At 43.7% G+C, this 5,254-nt stretch overlaps 1 pseudogene; it reads left to right on the top strand.

Moving 5' to 3' along the window:
- Positions 1-3,417: 3,417 nt before the first annotated feature.
- Positions 3,418-4,178, top strand: LOC106149241 (annotated as a pseudogene).
- Positions 4,179-5,254: the final 1,076 nt, after the last annotated feature.

The raw sequence follows: 5,254 nt of genomic DNA, 5'->3' as shown, positions 1-5,254 counted from the left end.
CGCAATACCTGGGGAGAACCCCTGGAAGCCATTCTTCCCCTGACAGTACAGACTGCAGTGGAGGAGTGCGTGGCGCTCCAGAGAGGTCTTCACTGAGATTCCTGCTGCCTGTGTGATGAGTGGGGAAAAGACACTAAGTGGTTGTGGGGTCCCAATGCAATGGGAGGCTGGAGATAAAAAGCTACAAAAAATGGCTTTTGCCCCAGATGGCTCACTTGAGATGTTAGTAAGAATTGCCTCCTCAGTATTCTATAGATGTGATGAGGAGGAGGCCAAGGAGAGAAAACAAAGAGACTGAGAAAAAGTAGCTGCTTTTGCTGCAGTACTAAGAGAAACATTCCCTAAGTCTAATTCTTGGGGCCCCAAGAAGAATTTGAAGACTGCATTCGTCTGCTACCACTGTTAAAAGCCAGGCCACCTCAAGCAGAACTACTCTAAGAGGCCCCATGGGCCATGCCCTGAATGCAAAGGTGACCGCTGGAGATCAGTCTGCCCTCTGAAGCAGAGGCCCCAGAGCTCAGACCCATCCTACCAGTTAGTCCAACAGGAATGAGAGGGCCTGTGGCATACTCTGCCTTCTCCCTCTAGCCAGACTGTCATCTCCATGGAGGAGCCCCGGGTAATCATGACTATGGAGGAAAAAGAAAACAGCTTGTTGCTAGACGTAGGTACAAGTCTCTTGGTCCTTCTTTTCAATCCTGGCCTTCCTTCCAGCTGTCACACCTCAGTGAAAGGAGTCACTGGTGAGGAGGTAATACGCTATTTTTGACAACTGTTAGGCTGTAACTACTTGTTAGATCCTTCTTGTGTATCTCTGTCTTCCTGAGAAACCACTTTGAAGAGACCCCCATGTATTACAGCAGCCACTGATATTTTCCTACTAATCTGTCCATAACTCTGTAATATTTGTATTGTTCCTATGCTATTTCATAAATGGATGTATGTTTATTATTATGTGCTTCCTACAACAACCATTGAGAATAGTTAATGATTATTCAATTGGTCACTCATGTATAGCTCTATTAATTTTCTTTAGAAGCCACCTTGAAGATACCAAAGTGTAGTACAACTATTGATACTCTACCTCTTTTGTCTGTAACTCACTATTATTTGTCTATTTGTTTTCCTGAGAAACTATCTTGTAGATAACAATATGTAAAAGAAGAACCATTGGTAATCTCCTACCACTTTGTCTGTAATTTGGTAAGCCCCCCCCATTACTATGTTATCCTTCTTTTACTCTTAAAAAAAAAAAGCCTGCTTCCCACACTGGAAGGGGAGGGTAAGAGTCGCTGACTCTGTCTAGGTTTCAGCTGAGCTCCCAGGGGGTGTGAGTTGTTCTGGCAGTGACCACCAAGGCCTCAGAAGTTGTCCAGGGCTCCATGTGCCTCACACAATAGTAGGGGAGGCACCAGAGTGGCTTACTGGGGTTCCTAAAGGTGTCTGGTGTTCAGCCCAGCACCCCCCTGACACAATATGGTTGTGGCCAGTAGCTCCCAAGGCCCCAGAGCATTCCTGGGGTTCCTCCTGCCTTGCATGCTGGTCAGGGAGGCACTGCCACACCTCACTGGTCTTCCTGAAGGTGTCCGGGATTTAGCCCCACCACTGTCCAGGTTTCTGCCTGGTCCCAAGCTCATGTGTGGGGCTGGCAGCAGCTCACCTGAGTTCCCAAAGCCATCTGAGGTGCAGCTCAGCTCCGACAGGGGAACAGGGGAGGAGGGGAGGGGCGGGGAGTGGACCCCAGGCCCCTAAAGCTGTTCAGGTTTCTGCCTGGTCCCAAATGTGTGTGGGGGTGGCAGCAGCTCACTGGAATCCCCGAAGCCGTCTGAGGTGCAGCTCAGCTCCAACACTCTATTTTTTTTTTTTTTTATTATTATCTGTGTCTTCTTTAGATATGTTGAACAATTCTTTCTTTACGATTGTCTTTTCTTTTTTATGTGAGAGATTATTTCTGATCTGATTTCCTCGATAGCCTCCTAGAGTTGTATTTTTGCTTCAGTTCCTTTCATTTCAGAAATTTCAGGTATGTGACTTCCAGTTTCTTCTATGTTGGTGTCTCCAGGACTTGTTGTGAGTGGGTAGAGGTCTGAGATTGCATTTTGCTCCTTCTTCTTGGCATTTTCTGGGTTCTTCTGGCTGGCTGCCCTCCTTGTGGTGTAGGGGGATGGGTCTGGCCCTGTGTTCCTCTGGCCATGCTGGTTTCTAAGTCCCAGGTTTTTCTCTTGCTGGCTGCCCTTCCCACAATGTAGGATATGGGTGAGGCCCCAGGTTCTTCTGGCCAAACTGGTTGCCAAGCCTCCGTTACTTTCTGTGCTGGCTGCCCTTCCTATGGTATAGGGGAATGGGTCAGTTACCTGTGTTCTTCTGGTGGGGCAGGTTGCTTATTCCCAGGTGCTTCCTGCACTGGCTCAATACAAAGTACTCTTGCACAGACAAACCTAGCTTCTTTGTGGGCTAGGGGAAGTGGGGCTGACTCAGCAAGCACAAAGCCTTCGGAGCGCCTGTACTACCAGTAATAAACAATGGGCTGGTAGCTGCACCCACATGTGAAATCTACAGATATTGCAAACTGTAAATCTAGTGGCAGACTTTAGTCTGAGAGTGACTTCTACGTGGCAGCCTGGCTTTGGAAAAGCAAATCCACAGCAGTGCTCACCAGACCTCAGAGTGGTATAAGCAGGAGGCATCTCGAGAGATGGCATATTTTTTGGAACTGGGCTCTTCTGGGGATTAGAAGTTGAAGTCCAAACATACTTCACGGTCCTTGGGAACCCCTTGCTACAGTGACTCAGTGGGAGATACTCACAAGAGGTATATGTAGAGAAGGGGAAGGTTAGATCCATGTTCATGGATCATTACATTTAATATTGTTCAAATGGTCATTTATTGAAAAAAAAATCTACAGATTCAGTGCACTCCCTATTCAAAATGACATTCATCACAGAACTAGAAAAAAATGCTAAAGTTTATATGGGGATCTGAAAGACCTAGAATAACCAAAACAATTTTGAACAAAAAGAGCAATGCAGGAGGCATCACAATACCCAATTCAAGATGTAATACAAACCATATTAACAGAAATAGCATGATACTAGCACAAAAACAGACATGAAGAGCAATGTAATAAAATAGAAGACACTGAAACAAAGCCACATAACTGCAGCTGTATGATTCTTGACAAAGGGACCAAAAAAACATATCTTCAAGAAAAGATACTTGAGCAACCCATTTGAGACTCCTCCTGTCTCTCAGGAGCTATTCTTATTCCCCATTCCTTTTCCCAAATAAATTTTCCTACCCTTAACCTCTATTGCTCCTTAAAATTCATTCTTTGACTTTGGGGAACATGAACTTGCATATTGGACATCTAGCACGTTGGGAGTTACATTTATTTCCCCTGTGTCATTTGGAGGACCTATGTCATTTGGAGTCTCCACCAAGATAACTGGAGGAGCCGTTCTCTCTGCTCAGTACATTGTGGGGACCCAGTTGAGCCCTCCCTCACAGTTGCCTGAGGGGAGTTTGAAGAGGCCTCAACCAGGAGACACTGTGGGTGTTGCCACTGGTGAGGAGTCAACTCTCCAGCAACCAATGCAAGGGGCCCACCCACTGTCCCACCCCTCTATCCTCCTGCCCTGTTCACAGTGCAGCCTGCCTCTGCAAAGTGGTCTGATTGAAGAGACTATGTCTTCATTGAATTTTGTGGTGGAGACAGTACAGATATTAAAGTAAATTTTGAAAAATCCAAACCTTCAGTTGTCTTGGAGGAAGTGATAACTTTAAACATTTGAATGAAATTATCTTTTTTAATGTATTGATTGAAGGGACTCCAAGCATAAAAGAACAGACAGATCAATTTATGATGTTTACAAAAAGGATAATCTGGCCAGTCATGGCCTAGATTAACAGGAGAAAGGGCAAAGCTTATCTGACTTAGTGTGGACTTCAATCATTGGAAAGACTGATTCTAATGAAGACATGTCTAACTTTGATCATTTCTCTGAGATGATGAACAACATGGGTGGCGATGAGGATGTAGATTTACCAGAAGTAGACAGACAGGTGATGATTCCCAAGACAGTGATGATGAAAAAATGCCAGATCTAGAGTAAGCAAATGTCATCACCTGAATTTTGAAAAAGAAAATAACTTCTCTGCAAGATTTCATAATTGAGAGAATTCCTGAGTTCACAACTCTAAAGCCAGATGCTGTATTTACCTCCTTTAACTCATTTTTTCCAACATGTTTGTTTTAGGGCTTCCTTAAAGCCATGCTATGGGGCAATTTTAAGTCACCCGAGGAATTATCCTCAAGCATGAACATGTCCCAGACTTTCACAAGCTGTTGAAGTCCTAGGCAACTGATAACAGCAGTTGTGATAAAAAAAGTTCACCTAAGTCTCCTTTACTTCATAATGTTATGGTGAGATTCATCGGGACAGGCACTTACAAGAGACTGAAATATGGGAATGAACAAAGCTTTATGAAGAGATGGCTGATGGACAGTCTCTGACATGGAACCAGAGAAGAAGTCCACCCTGATCTGGGGTCTGCCTCCAGTTAAATACTTTTGTTGGATGTTTTCATAGTAACCAAACAACCATATTAGCTCATTCTTGGGAATTGATCAAGAATGTCGCAGAATTGTCACAAGGTTTACATTTCCCAGAAGTGTGTGGTCATGTGCCAGTCAGGCAGACCTACGGTGGATGTTGTGGTTTAACATTTAGCCCACACCTAATTTATTTGGTTTGTTCAGTTCCTATTTTATAGCTCTGTTTTCTTCCATGGGTTTTATGACTAACCAGGGGGAAGGGAGTGAAGAATGAATTCATCTACACTTTAAGTGAACTTAAGTGACTTCTCTTAAAAATGGAGTTACGGAAAAGAAAAATGGAGTCTCTCTTGTCCTATCAATAACATAGTTATTGACATGATAGGAAGTTCTCAGCATAGGGAAAGGTAACTAAAGTTTAGCTTTTAAACATGGGTGCAAATTGGCTGACACCTAAAACTGATAACCCGCCATTCCTCTGGTGTACCTTTAAGGATTGTTCCACCAAGGTTTTTTTTTTTTAGATTTTTAAAAAATTCACTTCACATTATTGTATGTAAGTGATCACTTGTCAGTGTTCCAGATGTATCTTAGCTAAAACTGGTGAATGCCCTTAACTTAGTTGGTTTTTGAAGTCTACACATTTGGTATTTTTTTTGGCCCTTAAGCTTTTGCCTCTCTTAGCATGGAGGACAAAGA

This window comes from Chinchilla lanigera, unplaced genomic scaffold (assembly GCF_000276665.1).
Source record: "Chinchilla lanigera isolate Chin_1 unplaced genomic scaffold, ChiLan1.0 scaffold00040, whole genome shotgun sequence".
Lineage (NCBI taxonomy): Eukaryota > Metazoa > Chordata > Mammalia > Rodentia > Chinchillidae > Chinchilla > Chinchilla lanigera.
Note: the sequence above shows the minus strand (reverse complement) of the source record. Positions and strands in the feature narration are given on the sequence as shown.